The sequence below is a fragment of the Parasteatoda tepidariorum genome, chromosome 5 (genome assembly GCF_043381705.1).
Source record: "Parasteatoda tepidariorum isolate YZ-2023 chromosome 5, CAS_Ptep_4.0, whole genome shotgun sequence".
In the NCBI taxonomy this organism is placed as follows: Eukaryota; Metazoa; Arthropoda; class Arachnida; order Araneae; family Theridiidae; genus Parasteatoda; species Parasteatoda tepidariorum.
In genome coordinates, this window is record NC_092208.1 from 47,090,758 (window position 1) to 47,115,008 (window position 24,251).

At 28.3% G+C, this 24,251-nt stretch overlaps 1 protein-coding gene across 4 annotated transcripts in view; it reads right to left on the minus strand.

Annotated features, from left to right (window-relative positions):
* LOC107456032 (protein qui-1) overlaps positions 1–24,251 on the minus strand; it is a 224,791-nt gene that overhangs the window by 155,190 nt on the left and 45,350 nt on the right. For 3 of the 4 annotated variants that reach the window (XM_016073796.3, XM_071181411.1, XM_016073797.3), the window contains one exon: positions 11,219–11,314. The exons of the other annotated variant lie outside the window; for it this stretch is intronic. The gene's annotated coding sequence lies outside the window, so the exon portion shown is untranslated. The remainder of the gene's footprint in view (positions 1–11,218; positions 11,315–24,251) is intronic. 4 annotated transcript variants of the gene reach the window in all.

The window sequence follows — 24,251 nt, forward strand, 5'->3', positions numbered from 1 at the left end:
TATACTAAGTGATTTAGGCCACCAAACACCCTTACAAAACTAGTTTGTTTGGATTGAATAGTTTACTCGTTTTGAAAAAGGGCAATTTTCATGGAAGAAAAATGGAAAACGGAATGTCTTATTTTCTATTAGCTATTGAATGTCTATTAGCTTTGTCTTATTTTCTTACACACGCATTACAAGCTGCGTTCATTTCTTAACCCCGCACTTTGAGATCCGTCTATTTCCTAAACACAAATTTTGAGCTGAGTCCATTTTTCAAATATGCATTTCGAGCTAATTTTAAGCACACACTTTGACCTATCTCTAAGAACCTATCTGACCTATCTAAGAACACAAAGCTCACAAACAAGTTATTTTTAAGTTTTAAATTTCAAAATCACAGACTTTTGAGACAAAACAACTCAAATACTAAGTCTTTTACATAGTTTTAATTCTATAAAAAAAGGTTGAGAAAAAAAGAAAAATTCAATATTGACTTCAAAAGTTTACCTGCAAATCAAAAATAGTAATCAGCACTTAATTTAAGAAGTTGTTGCGCTATTTTAGATTTTGAAAATGAGCTTTTTAGCACTATGGGAAACTTTAAGAAGTTATCCTCAAGATTAAATTTTTTTAATTAAAGTGCCATACTACGTGCAAAATGGTATAAAAAAAACGTTTTGTCTATCCATTTTTTAGGTTTTAAATATAATCTTAATTATGACACTTTATTTACCTAATTTTGCTGAAAATAAACAGTCCAAATATTTCAAGGAAAACGTATCACAGATAGAATTCAATACTTTGAAATTTCTCATACTACAAACAAGATATAAATTATGACCCAAATATTAACCACAAATAGTACACATTAACTTATATTAATTTCCTTTTTTGAAAATTTTGAAAAGTACGACTTAGATTTTTTTTAAACAGTAGTTTAAAACAGTATTGCTAAAAAAAGTGGTTAAAACAGCAACAAACATTGGAAATAAAACTCTAAAACCAAGAATCACTTAAACTAACAAATAGAATTGAATTTCCTTTAAGAACAGTTTCCATAAAATAAATTCCAGAAAAAAGTATCTTTTTACCGGAAATATTCGGAGAAAGAATAAATCGGAACGAAAACTTATTCCGCCTGTCCATCTTGTCCTCGTTCAATATATAAGCGGTACGTCCCCAGCTATATCGACTAAAAGAGATTCGATCGAAATAGCCACCATCCCTTTCTACTTCTTCGCCTTTCCGACACAGGTGACTCCTCTGTCAGGAAATAGTAATAGGGTGGACATCCCGTCACATATTGTTGTGACTTTTCAATAATGAATGATTTGGAGAATTCTAGAAAATGAACGGGAAATTAAGTAATGGAATTATTTTTCTTCTTTTTATACTGCGTTAATACTTTTTTTCCCCTTCTTAGTTTAAATAACAGTCGGTCGATCTGTATTGTGATCAGGTAGGTGACCTTATGTCAGAAAGGTCCAAGGTTCGAATCTTCAGAAAGGTTCAGGCTTCTTCTCTCTCTTTACTATCTGTCCTTCTTACTGTGGTAGTAAGGTTGGAAAGAGAGGTTCACACATCTGCCTTATCTGATACCCGAATGATGACTATCAATGGACATTTTAAAAAAAGTATGAATAAGGAATAGGAAATTTTTGAAGTAGTATTAATGTTATCTTTGATAAGAATCTACTTATTTATATATTTTAAGCAATAAAGAATTTTAACGAGGAAAATTTGTGAAAGTTTTTATATTTTTTTATATTAGGGGACCGAAAAGTAATGTCGTTTCGATGCATTTGATATTTGTTGTCGAGATTTTATTTTTAATCAGTAATGTATTCACTCTAGTTAGCAGCAACATTTCAATGCTGCATCGACAATGAATCAAAATGGATCGAAAAAAGGATTTGGTTTTTAAGACTAACGAATATTTAATGTCCAGAATCTACATTACTTTCCGGTCCCCCTAATATTTATATTTTTAGGGGTGCTGAATATGAACCAGTATTTTGCGATGCATTTTTTCCCTGGAATTATGTTTTTTTTTCAGGGAGAACCTAAAAAATCTTGTTTATTTTTAGTTATCTTTTTGGATAAAATAAAAGATTTCTGATAGGATTTTTTTAAAAACTAAAAACAATTTTGCGACAAATTCCATACAAATCTAAAAATTAAAAATAATGGAATCATGACTACTGCATTGGAATGAATTTTCTCTCAGTTTTTCAATTGAGAAAAGGAAGCTGAATAATCAATAGAATTTTTGAAATTTATAAAAAAAATCTGTTTTAGGGTCTAGTAATATATAAAAAACATATTTCCACCCCTTTGAGGTGAGAACTCTCCTCATTAATTATATATTTTTTAAAATCTAACAATAAATTATAATGTTTAAGGAATTTCATTTTTTTAATTTTCTGCCTATATTCTTAAACTTTTCTTCTACTTAATTTTAGCCTTCTATCGACATTTAGGTGAGTATTCTTATACCCGCGATAAATTTATTCCCCCCCCCTGAAAAGCGGGTTTAACTTTCAGCCATCCCTCAAAATCCCAACCTTACCTCATACCCCCTTTTCTATAAACCAAAATTTTCTCAAAAACTTATCTTAAACCACGATTAGTATCGCCATTTTGTGATTTTTCTCTCCTCATGCAAGCCTCTTCTTTTTTTATGCAGTTTTATCAAATAAAATTAAAGCAAATTATTTTATTTATTACAGCTTTTCTCCTAAGAGTGTATTTCAGCATATAAAGCTATATAAATTTGCTTTAAAAAGTTCCTTTTCTTTTTATATAACATTATATTTCACCGTCCTCAGTTGAGGACACTGGGCCTTTCACACACATTTCAAGGAATTTTTCAGAATTTGTTTTTATTCATTTAATTATGCATACCTGTTTGTATTTTGATAGAGTAAGGGAATTATAGAAATAGCGGACATTTTTTAAAAAATATTATTTCCTTTATTTTAGGACATTATTACACCATTACACCTTGTACGTGTTTTTCAAATCTTCAGATTTTTTTCTCAAAATTTCAATACAATACTACACCCCGTAAATTTTTTTATAGTAGGATAGGATTTCTTACAATAACTCAGGAATATTTGCTCTCAGGATAAATTGAGGTAGTTATCATTTTAATTCCATCTTAGGTTGATGAGCAGGATTCGGGTGGAATGATAATAAATCAGTTACAATTGCAACGAACTTCGAAAAAATAAATCCTGTGGAGCAAACAATGTGGTGGTGCAAAGTACAAAAGGAAAGAGTACCTGCTCCGTAATCAAAAATCATATTTGAGTACAACACTTTCATGGGTGATGGGGATCTACATGACTGTTTCTTAGAAAAATACACTATATCAATGTGGGGCGAAAATGGTGTTGGTGTTTATTTACAGGAATGATTGACACGTAGGTAGTGAATGTTTGCATTTCGTATAAAACTATGAACAAAAAAGAGAGTAAGAAGCAGATTTCAATAAATTATGTTCGACGTGAGATTGCCGTAGTATATTTGTAGAAAGGCCAGCTAGATCGAGTAGACGGCAAATGATCAGCCTCTACTTCTGTAGTGAAGTACAATCCTATTGGATATACAATAGCAAAAAGGGAGAAGCAAAGTTGCATAGTAATTGTAAATTAAGCAATTATTTAGTATAAAATTCAGTGTATATTTTAAATGCTTTATATATATATATATATATATATATATATATGAAATCACAATGTCAAATATGAAATGAAATCACATGTCATTATTCATTTACTTGCACTGGTTATTTTCATATTGATATTTTTTTGTAATTCAAAAATTAAATAAAGTAATACTTACAAACATTACATGTTTAATAATAATGTTTACAAACATTATCAGAAGTCTAAAATTATATTTAGCTTTTAGAAATGATACAATTTATACCTATTTTATACCAAAAAAAAAATAAAGAGACAATTGAAATAAGAACTAACCACAATATATGTATGTTTATCCAAGAGAGATCATTTTCTCACTGGAAGGCCCAGTGTCCTCAAATGTGGACTGGCTGTAATTTTTAAATTAATTCAAAATATATTTAAATTTTAAGTTATAAACTCTTATTAGATCATAATAAATTGGATATGAAAGATTCATTGGAATATATTAAGTAGAAATAATTTTGGCGTTAATGGATCAAGCTAATTACATATACGAATTTAGAAATTCGTAAGCCACCTGATACTGCAGAAAGCTATACAACTGTCAAAAAAAATATAAGCATTTCCATTTTTAACTAGAAATTTTAAGAATATATATTTTATTGTAATTAAAATACTAATCTATTTTTTTTAAATTTCCTATTTGGAAGAAAGTTTTCACTTATTATGCTAAGTTGAACTTCTAGCTAGTGTACATGAAAGCCACGTGACTCTGTCCCAGCCCTTGCGTCTTATAAATCTCTTAGATGTTTGGAAATTATGTTTATCTTACTAAAAATGCTAACTTCTTTTCAAATATTAAATCTCATATACAATTCTTAAGTGCAAAAAATTAACAGGTTCTTATTGAATTATTTTATCTGGTACAGATATTATTTTTAATTTAGTATCCAAACTTTTTCCATTCCTTTTAACTTTCACTAAGTAGTGAAAAACATGTTTCAATGAATTTAATTTTTTTTCATGAATGAAATGTAAAGAATGAAAGATCTCGTATTAACAGTTTGTTAGCAGCCAAAATATTCGCCTGCAACTAAACACTTCAGAGAATTAAATAGCTCCCTGGAGAATTATTCTCCTCTTTCAATATCGTGCGAGCATAAAATAGCCAAGAGACGTTATGCTTCGCGTGATGTTGCTATATGAGAGTTTTCCACACACGAAAACTCTTTTGTAGCCTGCTAAAGTCGAGAATTTTCACTCCCAGGGAGAAAAAGGAACATACGATATTGCTTTCTGCTGCTCACACGCTTCCTTGAAACCAGCTTCTAGCTCCTTTTTTTCTTTCATTTAAAAGAGCTCACTTTTACAAGTTTGGCGATCCTTTTCTGCGTTTCTTTGGCGCAATATTTTAAAAGAAAAGTATCGAAGGGATTTATGACAGCCACGGAAGTGTGAAGTTTCTGAAAGAGATCCTATTGAAAAAGATTAAGCTTTTCCATTGATGTTGCCAAATCGCTGAAAGAAATGTCGAATGAATCCATCTTTTTAAAAACTTTCCTTTGTCGTATACTTCACCAATGAGATTAACTTCAGTTCTTTACGATTTAGAGGGAGAAAATGCGATTTTTATGAGGAAGACTCTTTTTTTTTTAAGGAAAGAATTTTTTTAATATATTTTTTAGATAATGGATTGAGAGTTCGTGAGCAAAGAATTTTTTTTCTTCATTTTTTTTTTAGAAAATAAATTTTGCTTGAGAAAAAAACACACGAATCTTTCATTCAATAACATTTAGCCTACAATTGATGAACAAGACAATGTCAAAGCTTCGATTTGAAATTAAATTAAGCGTATTTTTGAAATTACAGCTTAATTACATAAATACTGATACAGAGGAATAAAGAAGCTAGCAGAAATATGTATAATTCAAATAATAAGACCATCATTGAGGTCGTTTTACCAAAAATATACGGATTTTCTTGTTTGATGTTCAGGATTGAAATTATGCCTTTAAAAGATAAGTTAAAGCTTCTTATAAAGTAACTCCTTTTATTTAAAGTTATTTTCAAAAGTTACAGTTTACTTTCTCAAATGAAAAAATATATGAATAATAATTCTCGATTTGTTCTCTAACATTTTGGAATATTTATCGTCTCATTTGTTTTACTAAAAGGTTTTTAATCGAAATTTAGTAACAAAATTTTTAGTTTTAGAATTTAGGTACCTAAAGTTGCTTATTTTAAATCTCCTATTAATACTTTGGTGAAGTTTGAACCACGAGAAGATGTTTATGTCCAATGAACGTTTCAAAATCATTGTACAGAGCTCCAATTATATGAATGCGCTTCATATTAAAGATTAAATAGTAAACTACTGTACGAAATCTTCTTGCAGACTGTGTAGATGAAGGCAGGATGCGACAACTAAAGTCAAAATACAAATATACAGAACTTGTTTTTCAAACCATGTTTTTAATATATGTATTTTTTTACGAGGTAAAAGTGAGTTTTTACAGCTTCGAATTGAGTACTGGTATTCGTTTACCAAAAAAGATTATACAATAATGCCGTTACTAATCATTTTTGCAAATTACAATTAAAATATTTTGGCAATAAGTAGAAATGAAAAGAAAAAATTGTTTTGTATTAAAAAGCCAAATTAATGGCGAAAAGGTACTTAGTTGTTCATTCAAACCATAAAAAATTGCCATAATGCTATAGACGACAATGGTGATTGATTAATTTTAACAATAGTTATTATTGGTACTATGTTAGATGATGTTTTTTAATTAGGTAACAAACATACTAATATTGGTACCAACATATCTGATGTAATTGCAACGGAATTAAGTTTTTATGACTCACCGAAAATTATAAGTACCGGCAGTACAAGTATTGTAGTAGTGTTTGAATATCATGAGTTGATCTTGAGCAATAGCAATATGTCAGATGATACTGAATGTAGCTATGAATGTCTTTATATTGAATACTGAATGTAGCTATGAATGTCTTTATATTGAATACTGAATGTCTTTATATTGATGGGATAATCCTCTAAAAACATGTTTTACTTAATCTAATTATATTAACCCACCGAAAAGGGAAATAAATAATAATAAAACGACGATTTATTTTAGCTTAATGGATTGTTGTATGTATGGGTCTTTCAGTTTGGTGAATGATTTCTTAGTGTTTATTGATGCCGATTTTTTTAAAAATTATTTTTCTTTCACCCCGTACGAAGATAGGGTATTCAGCAAGTTAATTAAAAAATAATATAAATTTCTTAATATCAGAAATGAGAAAAAGCTAATAAATTAATAATATCTATTTATTGAATTTAGAATGATTTATTTATATATTAGAATCTATGTGATGTCATTGCAGTTTATAATTTTTACCGTACTGTATTCGGTGAATATTGCTGTATTATTCGGTTATAATAAATTCGGTGTTAAGTAACACGAGTAAACTTTGGCAGCTTGGGAACCTTTTAGGTCAACAATTAAGATAAGTTTTCAGCAAAGCACCTACCAATTGAGTGTTTGCACTTTAGAAAGAAGAAGATCATTGATACACTGATCTATGAACTCCACGCCACCTGATCGTTTATAAACAAAATGGCGTGTTTAAGTCGAGCTATTTCTCTCCATATAAGTTAGAATCTTAATTAATGTGAAGTTAATTAAATACAACGGCGTATCACACAACGATTTATTTAAAATATAATTATTTCCCCTCTACGTTATTTACTTTAATTATATTTACTATATGCTTATGCATTTTATAGTAGTCGCATGATATATTTTTGTTTTGTATACCTTTGATGCATAATTAATTTTTTTATGTCCTACATGGCTTTATGCCTTTTGTGTTAAGTAAGAATTATTCAGTGAAAGAATCGAAATCTTCGTGAAAGAAATTAGAATGTCTCTCTTAAGAGCAATGTTGTCTGACGGGCTTGACTTACTCGAAATAGAATGGAAAGAGCATTTGATAACATAAACAAATGCCACTCTTAAGCAACCAATCAGGATCAAGATACCAACACTACGTCACTTGCAGCTATTCCATTAATCATAAGAAGAAAAAAATATATGCTATCATATGTACTAATAAACTAATAATAAATACGAAATGTTTGTTTTCATATTATGATAAAACGGAGACAAGTACATTGTCTTTCTCATTAGAATGTTGCTGCGTGTTGTGATGTCAAAAAAAGTAATTAGTTAAATTTGTCTTTATTATTAGAAAGATTATGGTCGAAACTGTGACACACGACAATATTTGGACAGCATTTTTTATCTGAATCGTAGGCAAATTGTTTACAGTTAGTTTAGGTGTGGTATAAAGTTTATTTTTTAAACTCTTTGGTATGGTATTTTGAAACAAAACAAAAATATAATTAAAGCATGAATAAAGATAATTTAACTAGTAGTTGCATCATTAACAATTGCTTTTTTAACATGGATAACACAAAAGTTTATAGGGAATGAAATAAAAGTAAAAAAAGTTTTCAAAAAAAATATTTTTCTCGTAAATATAAACACTCGTCTCTGAGGATAAGAAACTTTTTATAGGAAATGATAGAATATAAAGTATTAAAACAATACATAATGTTATAGGAAGTTTTGTGTAATACATGATTGTACTATTTGTATTAATTAAAAAAAACAGTATTTATTGCAAAGCGAGCTCTAATAACTCCCACAATACTTTATTATTATAAGAGTTAAAAACTTGCTTTATTTTGAAAATTCATTAAAAAAAAACACTTTAATGTCTTTCAAACTTTGCTTAGTTAATTTATTGTTAGTAACTTACTTGATATTTTATCATTAACAGGTACATTAAGTTGATGTTTAACGACATTTAAATGACTTTAAATTTACATACAACCCTGCGTGACGTCACTGGAAAATTTTTTCCAACAGCCTGTTTAGAAATAAAAAAAATAAATGGTCTTAATGTTCAGTTTGAGAAGTTTGCGGCAGAGTTTTAAACCTATTTTCTCCCAACTTTTCCGAGCCAGGAAGAGAAAAGTGTTTTGCAGTTTTGAAGGCAAGAAAACTTCATTTTGAATTCCATCTTCTTCCTCGAAAACTTCTTCATCTTCGTCCTCCTCTCCACTCCCTTTTCCCCTCTTCAGAATATTCGTGATTTCGGAAATGTTCTTTTAGTTCCCAGCCTTTTGAAACGGTCGCATATGGAGAAAAAATTAATTATGCCGTAAAAGTTCCTTTCTGTTAAGATAGTTTTGTTTTGTTGCAAACGTGCGCTTTTATTTATCATCCGAAGCATTTAGGTTGGCAAAATATATTACGTATAGTTTAACCAACAATTCATATTAAAATGTTAAACGACAGCTGTAATAAATGCAGTAAAATTAGAAATGCGAAAAAATAGCATGGAAAATAACAACTTTGATGCAATAGTAGTAAAATGGGAAATAATTTATATTTTAAAATAAAGAATAACACCAGCAGTGTAGTAAGTTAATAAATGTATTAAAATTTCAGGGAAATTAAAAGTAATTTTCCATTTAAAAAAAATCAACTAAAGTGGAGTATAACAACAACTTTGTAGTATAACCGGAAAAGCAATTTTCTATTATTAAATAAAAAATAATAAAAACTATTTGTTTGGTAAAATAAAAGTTTCATTACATTATGCTCAAATGAAAGATCAGTTTTCTATTTGACAATAAAGAATGAAACCATACTATTTTTTAATTGTATTTACCTTCAAAAACATGGATGGAAAAGGTGAAATTAGGTGAAAAATTATAATAAAGATTAAAAGTATGCTAAAAATGCATAAAACGGTGTATATTATCACGTTACATTAATAGTATGAATTACATCATAAAATGTAAGAAAGACTCTCCTTTATTTGAATTATGTAACTAATTTTATTTAAATTATCAAAGGATAATTTAATACGTAACGTAAAATAAATACACTGTTAAACTATCTACCACTAAATATTTGGATACCCATTTTATTTAACAAAAAGGAAATTATGGTATTAGTGTGTTTTCCTAGTACGGGCTAGGACAATGGGTACAAATACATAGTTGAAGAAAACAATGCTTATCACTCTAATTTTCAGTACATCGCGCTTCTTAAGTTTATGACAGTTCTACGGATTTGATCCATTTTACTTCTTGGAAGACGACGCCAGCAGTCATGTTGCGAATTTCGCCTTGAATTGTTATTTTATTTCATAATTGTATTACCAGCGTAGAGCAACCAACCCAATTCTGTGGTTACGACTCTCAATGTTAAACTCAGTAGCCTTGTAATTTTGAACTCAACCCAGATGGCAGACGAACTCTTGGACCAAACTAGTGTTTGTGGAGTACTTCTTGATAGAACTAACCAGCATTTCTGTTACATGAAACGGTGTTAATTATGCTACAAAACGCGAAAAAACGCTTAAATAAACGGCGATTTGAAAAAATAAATGACGAAAAATGTGAAGAGATAAAAATCCACAGTGTGCTACGTTTTGCTTAGGAGTATAAATTTTAATTTAAAAAAAAATTACAAAATTCGTCAACAGATGGCACTGCTGTATATATCAACAATGTTTTGTGAATAAGAGCAGAACTTTCTCCCCCTGAAATGTTTGATCCTAAAGCTACAACATCTCATTACTGCAAATAGTTGCTTCTTAAAATCATTATTTTATAGTTTTTCTAAATTAGCAGTGCCCTCTTTTGGCTAATTTAACTTGTAGAGCATACATTCCTTTCTTTCGAAACAAGAAAACAGAAAACGTGCAATAATATCGATTCTTCGGCTTTTTTTAAGTTGTGTTTTTAAATTATCTTAGTTATTCAAATTATTATCTTAGGACACGCGATATTTATATTGCATTCAATATATATATGTATATATATATATATATATATGCTAAAATAATTATTGATAAAAGNTATATATATATATATTGAATGCAATGCAAACAATCTTAAAATAATGCAATTATTTATTTATACAGTACTCAGTATAATGTATTAAGTCTCTTATCCGTTTTTGTTCATTAAGTGGAGAAGTTTCTGCATCAATCATTATCTGCAGCAAAGTAGTCACCAAGTCTTGGCAGTTCCTGGGCTAACAGCCCACGAGAAACTTTAAAAAAAATGACGGAAGTAAAACAATTCAAAGCGCAAAATGAGAAAAAATAGGTTTAAAATCAGTTTAGTACCTTAGAACTACAGATCACAATATGGAAATACCCACTTTAAAGTAAGGGTGAATAACATAATTCGAGAAATAAATTATGCAAATAAATGTTTGAATTTATAGTAATTCAAAAAACAATTTAACCGTACATTTCTTAAATTCTGTTTTTAAATATTATAATTAAACAATTAGAATAATCATTGTTATAATAACATCATTATTATTTAAATTAAGTAAATATCCGTTATTAAAACAAATTTACTTAAACTTAAAATTTTAATAAACTTATAATTTTAATTTCTTCCTTTCAATAAAGGATATCGAAAAATAATAAATAGAATAAAAAAATGTTTTTAATACACTTGTACTTATTCAATGAGTTAAACGTACCTTTGTTAAAGTTTTGCTCGAAGATGTTTGGAAATGATACTTCATAATTTACGCTCGGATGAATGACGTTGAAAGTCTGCAAAAGTTTTCAAATTTCTGAAACAAAGATTACAAAAGAGTCTTAATAAAGAAGAATATGCACATAATGAGCACACATAGAATTTGGTGTAAATATTTATTGCATTGTTATTTTCAGCTAACATTTATTGTTTTATCACTAATATCACTATTTTCTCCTATTGTTGCCTGAAAGCATTTAGAAATTTTCATAAACACTTTTCGATAAAATTTTGCAAAAAAAAAAATGAATTCTTTGTGAACTAACCAGTAAAGCTGCTTAAAAAACACAAGTATTAAGGAATGAAAATGCAAATAAATTTGATTATACCTAAGCTCATTACCAGTATTTTAAGCGATTTGGTCATAACAAAGAGGATTTAGTTAAATAAATTTAAATGATATGTTCTTAGAATTTAGAAATTTAATTATGGTTAATTGTATCCCAATTATTAAATTACTTTGATTAAAATTGAGAAGATTAGTGATAAAACATCTTTACTTCATTATTTAAAAGATAAAAGTAAAGAACAAGAGCATCAACCAAACATATTGTATTTACTGCTATTTTTATTGCATGACTTCCCGCTCTTTGTACAAGGTAAATAAAATAAAAAATAAAAAAAAAATTCGTATTCAGCTTACAGCCTCTGAAAATGTCACTTACCTGGTTCTTCCACTAAATCCTTCAATGTCCTTAATAAAGCTAAAATATATTGTTCTTTTTATTATTACTTGCAACTCTTTCCCTTGTAACCCTTTGATTTTATGCTATTAAACTAAGCAAAACTGTTTTATCATAGTTCACCCCATCAAAATTGAGATTAACTGTATTTTGCATCCCTTAGCGTGATGCTGTTGCTCGTGGTCAGCTTATAATAGTCAAATTTTACCACTATCAATTTTCTCTTGTTCTTATGCCTTTCGTAGGGCAAAAATATCAATATAATACTTTGTAGGGGAGAAGCGGGTACCCCGCCCACAGCCAATTTCAAGTGTACAGAATATTTTATCAAGTCAATAGGCCATCGGACATTAATTGTTATATTAAAAAAAAAGATTATTTTCAAAGTTTCAAGTTTTTATGCAGCTGTTAACATGGCAAACAACAGTTTTGAAAATATGTTGAATACATTTGTCATGAAATTAAGAAAAATTGGTTGAATGTTTCGATTAAACTTCCTTTTAATACTAAAAAAATGATTTTTTCTATACATACAGCATTAAAGTATGCTGTCGTAAGTTTTATTTGCACGAAGAAAGAAGTTTATATGTGAAAAATTGTTCGAGCAATTACAAATTTACAAAAAAATTGAATTTCGGGTAGCCCCCGCTCACATGAATGTCGGGTATCACCGCCCAATGAGATTTCGTCGATAAATGTACGGTTGCAAAGATTATTATTTTATTGCTTCAAATTTGAATGTTATATGCATTTTTAACAACAAATATTGTTGTTATTGAATGATTGATATCAAATGATAGAATTAACTAAAAGTATAAAAATATGTAATAAATAAAATAATTTTGTGATGAAAATGATAAATGAGGTTTATCTATTGCCAATACATTGGTCATTTTCATTTACACCTGAAAAAACAGTCAAAAAACATAATTTTTGTAACTGGGCGGGGCTACCCGACTCATTTTGACAAGAGCTGTAAAACATGTTTTTTTAAATTTCTATTTTTTTTAAGTTAAACTATTCTTTCTTTGGTTTATTCTTTTTGCATTATTTAATTAGATGTTAAAACAATAGAAACATACAAAAATATTGATTATTACTCAATATTATACAGAAATATAAGAATTACTCCTTAAGTGGGCGGGGCTACCCGACTCTCCCCTACCTATTTTAATACATTCGGTACTTATGATATATGTCTGCAACGCAACAAACATAGCATTTATCTGTGGCAACAAACCAAATCAAAATTTAAAAAAAAAATAATAAATAAATAATTATGTTAACAGTAATTAAAACAGTAATAATATGCTCAGAATTAAAAATAATTAATTTGATAAGGATTTCAGAGCATGACCATTTCTCTACTAGACCTTTCAGTTACAGTTTAAAATGTTTATAAGTAGTAGTGTAAAAAATTCTTTTCATTCTAAATCATTAAAATATTAATACACTATCTTTGCTACCACTGGAAAAATACTTTTTGAAACAATTAAAAACCTATTGTAGTACTCTTATCAAAACAACACCATTTAAAATAACACCAGTAGTAAGTAGCACCATAATAATTAAACGTCAAGTATGTAGGACAATTTTCTACGGTTCCCCTAGATGAATTTCTAACATACATAGCTTATTTTTTTGTTATAGCACATAACTTTTTTTATTTCAACTAATGTATATTACCAGCATTAATTAAGCATAATTTTCGTCAATAATAGAAACGCAAATTTTTACTGTTCTGCTTAACGACTAAGTGCATTTTCTCTATAAATTTTACTTTTTAGTACAAAGCCTATTTCTTTTATTTAAATAAGCACTTATAAAGTAAACTAATTAAAAATCGCAGGCGTTACTAATAGAATGGCAATTTTTTACTTTCTTCTAAACAAATTAGTACCACTTTTCCGTTAATTTTGGTTTTGAATACGTTACTATTAATAACTATTAATAAGTATTGATTTTCTGCATTTCAATTACCGCTGATTTTAAATAAATACTTTTTTAGAAGCACTTTTTGAAAAAATAATTGCAAAAAAACATGCGGTGTTAGATAACTTTAAAAATGTAAATTTGGTGACGCAGTCCACGTGCTTTACAGCAAACTCTTTTTTTTGATTAAATAAAGCTATAAGCTACAAATATCACTCATGTTATCTGTAAAATATGTGGTTTATTGAATTATCTTAATTTAAATGTAAAATAATGCCTGGTGCTTAACCAATCAGAAAATCCCACTTCGTTTTTGATTGATCCCGCTCGAACAGTTTGCCGTAGAATGTTCTTATGTCGACAGTGACCTTCCTTGTGTTTTGAATTATCCCTCTGCCAAATTTAATAGCTTTCGGTCGGATGTTTTAAAAGTCTATAAATGACATACACACATCCACAGACAGACATTTATTCATTTTTATAACTATAGATATATAAATTACAAACCTATATTTTTTTAAATACAATGAACTCCTTGTGTTTAGCTCAAATTATTTTTAAAAAATTAATAAAAGAATAAAAAACTTAAATTCATTATTTTATCGGACATGGTCAAAACTAATTGCATTTAATTTCATCAATTTATTTGTTTAAAATTATCAAATCCTATGTTTCAAGTATCAAAAGTTAAATCGTAATAGAAGAGCTTAGTGTAAGAAAAATTTAAGTTTCATTTTCAGGGTTATTTACTAATTAGGGAAAATAACAAAGTTGTGGCTATTTGTATGGGCATGTTTTAATTTAATGGGATTGCTTTTGCTTTCACTTGAATTTTAACATAACTAATCCATGTTAGTTTTCAGTGTGCTTCCGTGATTTGTATTTCAAATTAAGCAGTGGTAAATAAAATAAGGCAAAGCAATACTAACCTCCCTCCAAATCTAAAATAAAATATTTCGGATACCACTTTTTTCTACTTCTCATGACAGCCACCCTGAAAATGCCTCCCCTAAGCTCTACTATTATCAAATTATTAAAAGCAGAAAGTAATGTTCTTATTCAATTTAATTTAAGTGATTACAGCAAAAAAATCAGTAACTCTTCAAATTTAAAGCAATCTTTTAAATTTTCTTTAAATTTAATCAACTTAGTATGAAATTTAATCTGTTTCAAAAATAATCCAAACTTCTTTGTTATTATTATAAATTGTCGATAACCAGTCATTGTCTTTAAAAATTAAATGACATTCTTGTTTTTAAATCACAGTTCCTTGTATGGCAAAAACCAAATGTTAAAAATATCATTATATGATTATGCTTTAAATTGAAATAAAATAGGAATAATAAAAACTTTTTTAAAAAAAATTATAGTATTTCTTGCAGATTGATATTTATTGTCTTTTAGTTTTTAATCATATTTCAAGGAACAAATTGTATTATTTTCAAAGTATTTAAACTGTTGAAGTAATGAATAACATTTTAACCCGATCCGATATCAATAGTTTAAAAGTTAGCACTTGACACTCAGTCCTTGTTAAAACAAAACTGCACATCTGGTAATTTACTTGACACTCAGTCCTTGATGTAATTTTATGTTAATAAAAAAAAACATTACATTAACATAACATTACATCACGCAAATAATTATCCTCTAACATACTTAGTTCTAATGATTGTATTTTCAAGTATTAAGTGTCAGTCTCAGTAACTCACGGAAAGAACCTTAAACATGATAATTAATCAGCATATTTGTTACAATATTTGATATGTAAATTCTATATAAATCAATCGATATATGATATCTTCAGAAAAAGTCATGATTTCAAAAGCTACTCCTACAATCGAGGTAACTTTAGCATAGAATTACCATTTAGCATAGAATTACCATAGAATTACCTTTTACCATTTTTCGATTGAATACCGCCTCTAAAATCAACTTTTTGGCAATAATTTCTTGATGCTGTTAAATTGTGCAAAAATATACTAAGAAACAGTCGAAGCAGACATATTAATTATTTTTTATAAATTATGCCTATACTAGACAATCTATAAATTGTAAGATTCTAGACATACAATTTTAGTACATAACCATTAGCAGAATATTTGTTTTACAGAAAGGGGGGACACTATGTACGTTAATGCTTGACACACGCTGTTTGAAGGAATTCTGAAAAACAATTTTCAAAAATTTTTCGCTTAATAGTTTCCCAGGAATTATGAAAGCAATGATTGTCAGAAAAATGCTGGATTCACCCATTCTTTTCTTCTGAAAAATTTAATCACTTCTTTTTGTCTCCTGTTCCCATTAATGTTTACAACTTTTTCCAAACAATGCCTGAAATTTCGTAACCATAGCTTGCAAGTTCAGATTTCGACAGTTTTAATGTTTTTTTCTGTTCCATTTCCATCTCTCTATCTTAAACATGAATTGTCGAATAAATAATCATAAAAGTGTAGAATAAATAATCATAAATGTGCTGGTATGTCAGAATCTTCCTCACTGTTCGAGTTTGTATCGCAAGTTTGCCGTTTTGACAAACTGCAGCATGTAAATAGAGATGGGAAAGGATTGTGACTTAATTTTTCTATAGATCAACGGGTAATATTTTCCAAATAAACATTTATATGAAAATTAAGGTATGAATTTACAAGTAACTACTGTTAAGACCTTTACGGATCAAAGTAGCTAAGGGGTCATGTTGCTAGCTCAACAGTCACTTTTCAAATTGCCTATTTTCACACTGATGATCAATGAATGGAAATACTTCCATGTCAATCTTACTAATATGATGACCAACATCCCTGATATTTAACAAACCTCTAAAAGGTCAATTAGTAACTACTTTTTTCTACCCAATTAAGAATGTCCAAAGTTATCCCGATGACCAAAGTAACCTTAGTTGACATTTTTTGTTGACTTAGTTGACTTTTTTTAGATAGCTTTTTTTCTGACTGATAAAAATTATTTATATTTATGCACCGATATGGCACTTTAGTATGCCATATCGGTATGTATGCCATATCGGTATGTTCTAAGTATGGCACTTTAAATACACTAAAATAGGAATTTCAGAACTGAACAAAAGAGATTCCTTTAAAAGTAACATTTTTTTTAAAAATTTCCGCTCTGTTTTTGTATTTTTAGAGATATTAACCCCTTAACGATCGGTTATTTTTCAAGAAAACTGTCATAAAAGTGTCTATTTTGCCAAAACACACGTATTTGATTAGTGCTAGTATCTAGTTTAAAAAAGACTAATTATTTACAATTACCTTAAAAATATCCTGGTAGTGCTATATGGTGGGTAAAATGAGAAACAAAATGTTTTCCGCGCAAAAGAAATGAATTTGATTTATTCTTATTGGCGCACTACTACTGAACACTCCAGTCCGTCAATATCACGCGAGAAATAGTGAGCGATAACTAGCCCCGTCATTTTCACGGGAGCGAAAAGGAAGGGGTTTAAAAGGGAAATGACTAATAACTTCAAGTTAACCAATTTCATTGTTATCATTAATTTATAGACAACGTTTTCATGGGTTTTATTTCCTTTAATAAAGATTGATAACCCAATTTTTACATTTTGGAAAATTATCTCGAGGAATATATAAACATAAATATTCATATTCAAAATCAGGCAATTTCTATATTTTAATACTAAAATATTAGCTAACGTAAGAAAATTTTTAGCATGAAGGACATTCCTATTTTTTCATTTAAAAAAAACTTTTACATCACAACAAAATATTGCGTGCGTGTTCGTAATAGTTAAGTAATAATCATAGGGAGATAGATAATGATATGTAGATTAGGTTAATGATAAGGAAACAAATAAAAATGAATAGGAATGTTAATGATAGAGAATCTATCATATACACCAGCAGTATCATTAAAATCAATCATATCTTATATCGATCTGAAAGATAAAGAGTACAAAATATTTTGCACGCGCTAGTATGCATTTTTCTTAAAAGAAAACATTGCAAATTTTAAAGTACAAAATAGATTGTATTCCTAAAAAATATTTTTTGAGATTATCTGACAAAAATGTTATGAAAGGGATCAATTTTGGTTTAAAAGCATATCAAGCGTTAATGTTTGTATTATTCCTTAAATCCGCATAACCTTAGTTTGAAATAAATCTAGAACATTTACAGCACTACGAAACTATCCAAAACCTAATCCAAGACGTGCTCTCCTTACACCGGTAAATTCCAACTGTACTTAACAGATTAAAGTCACGCAGAATATGTTAAACCACGTCTAGTTTGACTAAGCTGAGCTAAATCTTATCCACCCTGTTTCTAATTTTGGCAGTAGTGCCAGCTGTAGAACGTGGTGGTACCTACCAGAACGCGTGATTATAGCGATTATTATATATATATATATATAAATTTATTGCCATAATATTCAGAAACTAAGGTCTTCATAGAGTTTAAGAGCACTTACGAGTGCATGACAAAATAGGGACACTCGTGTCTCTAAATTTTTTTAGACTTGATTATTAAATTGATAAGGACAAATTTTCCTCTTCAGATGTTTTTTAGATACTATTTCATGAGGAAAATATGCAGTTAAATATCATGAAATATGTATATGAAATATGTATAAAAATCTAATGAGGACATCTTAGTTTTCTATCGTTTTCGGTTGTTATTATCAGCTGGAAAATTACATGGTAGGATCCAGTTTCCCCACATTAATTTCCCTATTTTTTGGCTTGTCATCATAAATTAATAAAAGTCATGAAGGTATTGTTTTCCTGTAAAATAGTATTGGATACTTTTCGGTGAGCAGGGCGCAAGGAAATTAAAATATATTTTTGCTTACATTTTTTTTAATTTTATTTAAAAAAAAATTTAAATTTTGTTAGTTTAAAAATAAAGTAAAATTTTTAAAAAAAAGTAGGCGAAGGTTTACTTTTTTTTAAGCTACTTTTTGCTTGCCCCCGGTAAACCGAAAAGTACCAACGTTTGCATTCCAAATTTAAACGTGTTAACTTATAAAATTTATTTTCCTTATTTTACCGTGATATTTTTGCGGCTTTGAGTTTGATTGTTTACTAAATTAAGAGATTAAAACTAACAAACTGAGTTTTTCCTTTAATATAGCTTAATTTCTTGTTATTACGAAAAGATTAACTCTTCTATGATAAACATATTCTATGATAAAAGAATTTTGAATCGATGTCTAAACTTCTCAAACTCTTAAAATTTTTATTTTTCGTTGTAAATTACATTAATAAGCAATTGTAAAATGCCGTTAAGAAAATCCGTCAAATAATTTTAAAATAAATGATCAGTTTCACACTGAAATTCTATGTAATATATCATTCAATTTCGTAAGAAAAATATTAAATTACGGTTGTGAACTTACGAAACTTGTTATTACAATACACCTTTAATTTCATAAGTAATTTAAAAAGTTGATTACTAAGCAAAATAATTTCTGTTTTCTAATAGATCTTAATAAGGGAAATAAAATCGTAAGAATCTAAAATCATGGAATCTTTCATATTATTAACTAATCAAACTTGACTTAAAACAAACATTTAATTTAACACTAGATTGCCTAAGGGAATCACTTTGACAGCTTTTAATTTCAATTAGAAAAACAATGATGTATATAATGACACAATTTCTGAGAATTTTGTGACTTTTTGTACAACATATAATTTTTTTATTGTTAATATTTACTAATAACTTGTTATATAACTGTAAATAATATTGAAAATGTTAAAAATTAATTTTAAGCAAACTTATTAACGCATTCCCAATCCAGTCATTTTGACTGCTTTTGGGCAATATTTATACTAATAATATACTAATTATAATATACTAATTTTCCGTCTTTCTAGTGTTAAATAAATGAAAGTCTGATGTGGGGTGGGGGTACAGGCTGATGAGAAGCAGCGAACAGGTGCCTCGTCTCTAAGTATTTATATAATGACTGTTTTAGGAAATGACATATCTAATAAACCAAGTATTAGAAGCTTTAATTATTTTATGAGAACTTTTATCAGTGATTTCATTCTGTAATTTGAGGTATTAAACAGTCTGCGAAAAAATCGATTAATTCAATGTTTAAATTAGATTTTACGCAAAGTTTTGGACTATTTTCAGCTAACAGATGCCTTGGGATAAAAGAGGTTCAAATGATCGTGGTTTATACCAAACCAACTTACTCTGCTGAAAGAAGTTATATTTAAAAGAAAGGTAGTAAATATTCTAGGAAATGACATAATACACAACAAATATTTTATATTTCAGATTTTCAGATATATTTTTACTCTAGAATGTCAAGTAGTGGGTGGAAAATCCATTGAACCTATTGAAAATTGCTTGATTAGAAGATTCATTCGGTTCATAAAATAAAAATTGAAAAGAACAATCGACACGTTTCAAGCACTCAAAAATAGGCGCCCATTTTCAAGACTTGCCAGACGTGAACGAAAAGAAACAAAAGTGATTTGAAATATAAAATTTAAAGTTTCCAACTACAAATGAGGAAAATAAAGCTGGGAAATAAAACTAGAAAAACCACAGTAGCCAAGAGAGATAAAGAAGATGAAACACATAACAAGAAAAACCACAGTGACCGAGGGCAGACTAACTTCTTAAACAAAGGAATCAGCATACAAATAAATAAAGAAAGATTCCAGGGTATCAAGATGAGCTGATGTAACTTGGGTGGAAATAGCTTTTTATGTATCAAATAATATCTTACTGTTTCAGTTTCTTGGAATTATTTATTTAATTTACTATCAATGATTGCTCAAATTTTCCGGGTAATTTTGGGTAATTTTAGATGACAGATGTATACGGATAAAAAGAGTTCAGTAACTTAAAAGCGGGCTCTTTCTCCCTTTTTTGTTACAAAATGGTTAACTGTGTACGTAAAAGTAGCGCATTAGTTTTTACCCCAAACATAAATCAACCTTCTTGATATAACATTCGGGAAACCAAAATTTACAGTTTTGCCAGTTTATGTAACGTTTTAGGATTGAGTAAGACGAAAGATTTGTTTTCCTATAAATCAAACCTATGTAGAGAAAGTTGCGAAAAAATATACTGCCAATAGCATTCTCTTGACTAAAGTGCGCAAAAAAATGGTCGAGCTGATTGAAAAACGTGGCTTCACAAATGCCCCAAAAACGTTCTTTCACGCCCAAAGCAAAGACTTTTTTTTTTTACTTTTATACGTACGAACTCCAATTCCCTTTTTTGAACCTTGAAGAAAAAAATATAGGCAACCACTGGTTGTCATGGCAACCAGCAATTCTTTCATCATAAAACTTAGGGTAAAAATCTCCAGGATCAAAAGTTATTCTTTTCACATTTTTTATCTTTTGGGCGAAAAATGATGAGAGAAATTCGAAATCTATTGATTCATTTCAAAAATGGGTCTCCGAAGTTTCAACTTTTCTCTTTCCTTAAAAAAAAAATTAAAAAAAGGAAGAAAAAAAAAGATAACTCAACCCACATGTGTTTTCATTTCTTTTTTCCAAATTTTTGAAGTAAAATATAATTTTTTTAAAGAGCAATTGTTGTTTGAATAGAAAATATTAAATAAAGGAAATTTTCATTTTTATGCATAGTTTATTTAATGAACTATTTGTATTTGTAAACGAATGTATATGAACCAAATAATTGTTGAAAAAACGAATCATAATTTACTGTATGCATTAAATTATAAGAGTAATTTTTGACAAAGAAACAGCAAAATTTTTAATTTTAAGGTGATTTTTAATTTTAAGGTGATTTTTAATTTTAATTTCAAGGTAATTTTTTATTTCAAGGTAATTTTGATTTACTTTTTAATTTTAATTGGAAAAAGGACACTAGTAATGCCACAAAAAAGACACACTATAGTTTTAATGAAGGACCCTCTTCAATGTCGAAACACCGAACACATTTTTCATTCTGCCATTCGAAATTGAAAAATGCTCTTTATTATGGAATCGAAGTTATAGTAAGTTCTTATGGAACATTGTGAAAAATATATGTACAAATATTTTTACTTTCATACTTGTAGCTAACATTGCTAGTTATTTCGGTTGCTTGTTTGAAGATTCTTGATCGATTTCTTGCAGAAAATTGAATAACAGTACAAGATCAATATTCAACTTAAAAAGTACAGCATATTTTTTTTCTTAATTTTGTGCTTCTGCACTTAATAAGGCTCTTCATCATAGATATAAAACTATATTAAGAGTGTCTAGTCGTCATTGTTTGAGAGAGATACTTATATTTATTTTCTTTTATGTTGCTTAAATAAGCCTTTTTCGTTTGTTTCTATGTTTAAGGTAACCCATTTTTCCCCATTTTCTAGCAGCTGAGTGGTTTAACAATGCAAAAAATAGCGCCAAAAGTACAATCATGCCGGGTGATTCTTTAGAGTTAGTAGTGTTACCACTAATTCGTTACCTGCTACTATTGTTGAACTAAGACTTATAGTTGCATCTTTCAAATATGAGAACTATTTCACTGATTATATATTTATGATCAATAAAAACAACAATAAAGAAAAACTAAATGAAAGGGAACTTGCTAATTTCCATGAAACACAACTTTATTAATCCTTTCTATAACAAAAGCTCAATCAATAAATAATTTTTCTTTTATCGAAAAACTAACTTTTAAAGATCCTTAAAAATAGACTTTAGCGTTAACTTAAATACCCGTACTTAAAAAATACCAATTTTTTTCTCCAGATTGAATAAAAAATTCATTAATACGAATTTATTTTCGGTAACAGTCCGTGGAATTGGTTAATAGATCCTTTTTGTTTATGCTTAACATGCAAATCTTGCTTAGCTAAGAATTTATGTCGTATTATACCTAAAAAACTTCAAAGTAGCTTAGTAGTTGACTATTTATACAGTTGATTTAGGAAAACCAAAAGAATTCTTTAGAAGAAAAACTGAATTATCTGAAATGACATCAATAAAAGTCTCACGTGTCTTAAGAGAATAAGATTAACATTGAACAAATCAAATTTTGAGAACTAGTCAACGTGAACTGGTGACAGATAGTCTGATGTATAAAAAAGGAAACACCTTTATAACTTTTGATCTAATGATCGAATTTTCACGAACCGGAACTCAATATTAAACATTTGAGGGATTAATCTGATGCATGTTAATAACTTTGCTTTGAACACTCTACATTAAACTTCAAATTGGTTTTAGTTTTAAAATGTTAGAAAAAAATTATTAGTTTCACGTTATACTTTCAGCGCTACTCTATCAACGTGTTAATTGCATTAAACACGTACACTGAAAAACATTAGTTTATGAAAAATATTAAAAAATTTTGCTATTAATTAATATTTAATGAAATAATTGCCTTCAATTTTTCGAACCAGTTATTTGACATAGTATAATAATTACATTATACCAAACATGTTTAAGAAAATAGACGTGTATAGGCATATAACTGTAACTAACAGAATCAGCCTAATTCTGGGCTGATTTTTCAATTATAATTTTATTGTACAGGCAACTTTTTCTTCAAGAGGAATGAATGATCCTATACTTTCCAAGTCGAAAAAATCAATTAATTTATCAAAATTAGTCAAAAATTTACTATTACATGTATTAATACGCTCACTAGTGTAAACATTGTTTTCCAAAAATAATAATACTTGCTTAATAATAGATTCTGCAAAAGCGATAGAAATTTTATATGGAAATCTAAGTGATATCAATTTCTGTGATATCAAAATTATTTAATTAAATATCCAAAATGTTTTAATTCCATTAAAAAATATTTGGTTTTACAAATGTAGATTTCGATTCGATTGAGATAAAAATTGAAGCTATTAATTTCGCTCAGTTACCACTGCAATTTTAAACACAAGATTTTTTTTAGAAGAAAAAAAAATCTCATTTAAATTTTAACTAATATAAAAACTCGTTAAATATTTTTCGACGAATTCATTTACTTTGGAATGGTGCAAAAAGTAATTCAAGGCATTGCTTAAGAATTTCAAAGAATTCCCTTGTATTCACTATTTTAGTCACATATCTTGAATGTATACAAGCAATCAGAAAATTGACTATATCAATAAATATAAACGATCACGTTATTTTAATGTATAACTTTTCAAACATGGACGATTAGCAAAAATCTAGGTTCCCGAGGACACAACACAGAATTATTCTTTAACTTTTTTTGTTGTTATCCTTTTTTTAACTAAATACACTTTCTCTCTGGATTAAGGAATAACAATTTAAGTATCGAAATAAAAGTCTGAAATCCAAAAGAACCAACACCAAATTATTCCCCAGCTTTTTTCGTTACTATCGCCTATTTCAGAAAATTCCCTTTCTCTATGGTGACGTCAAAGGAACAATAA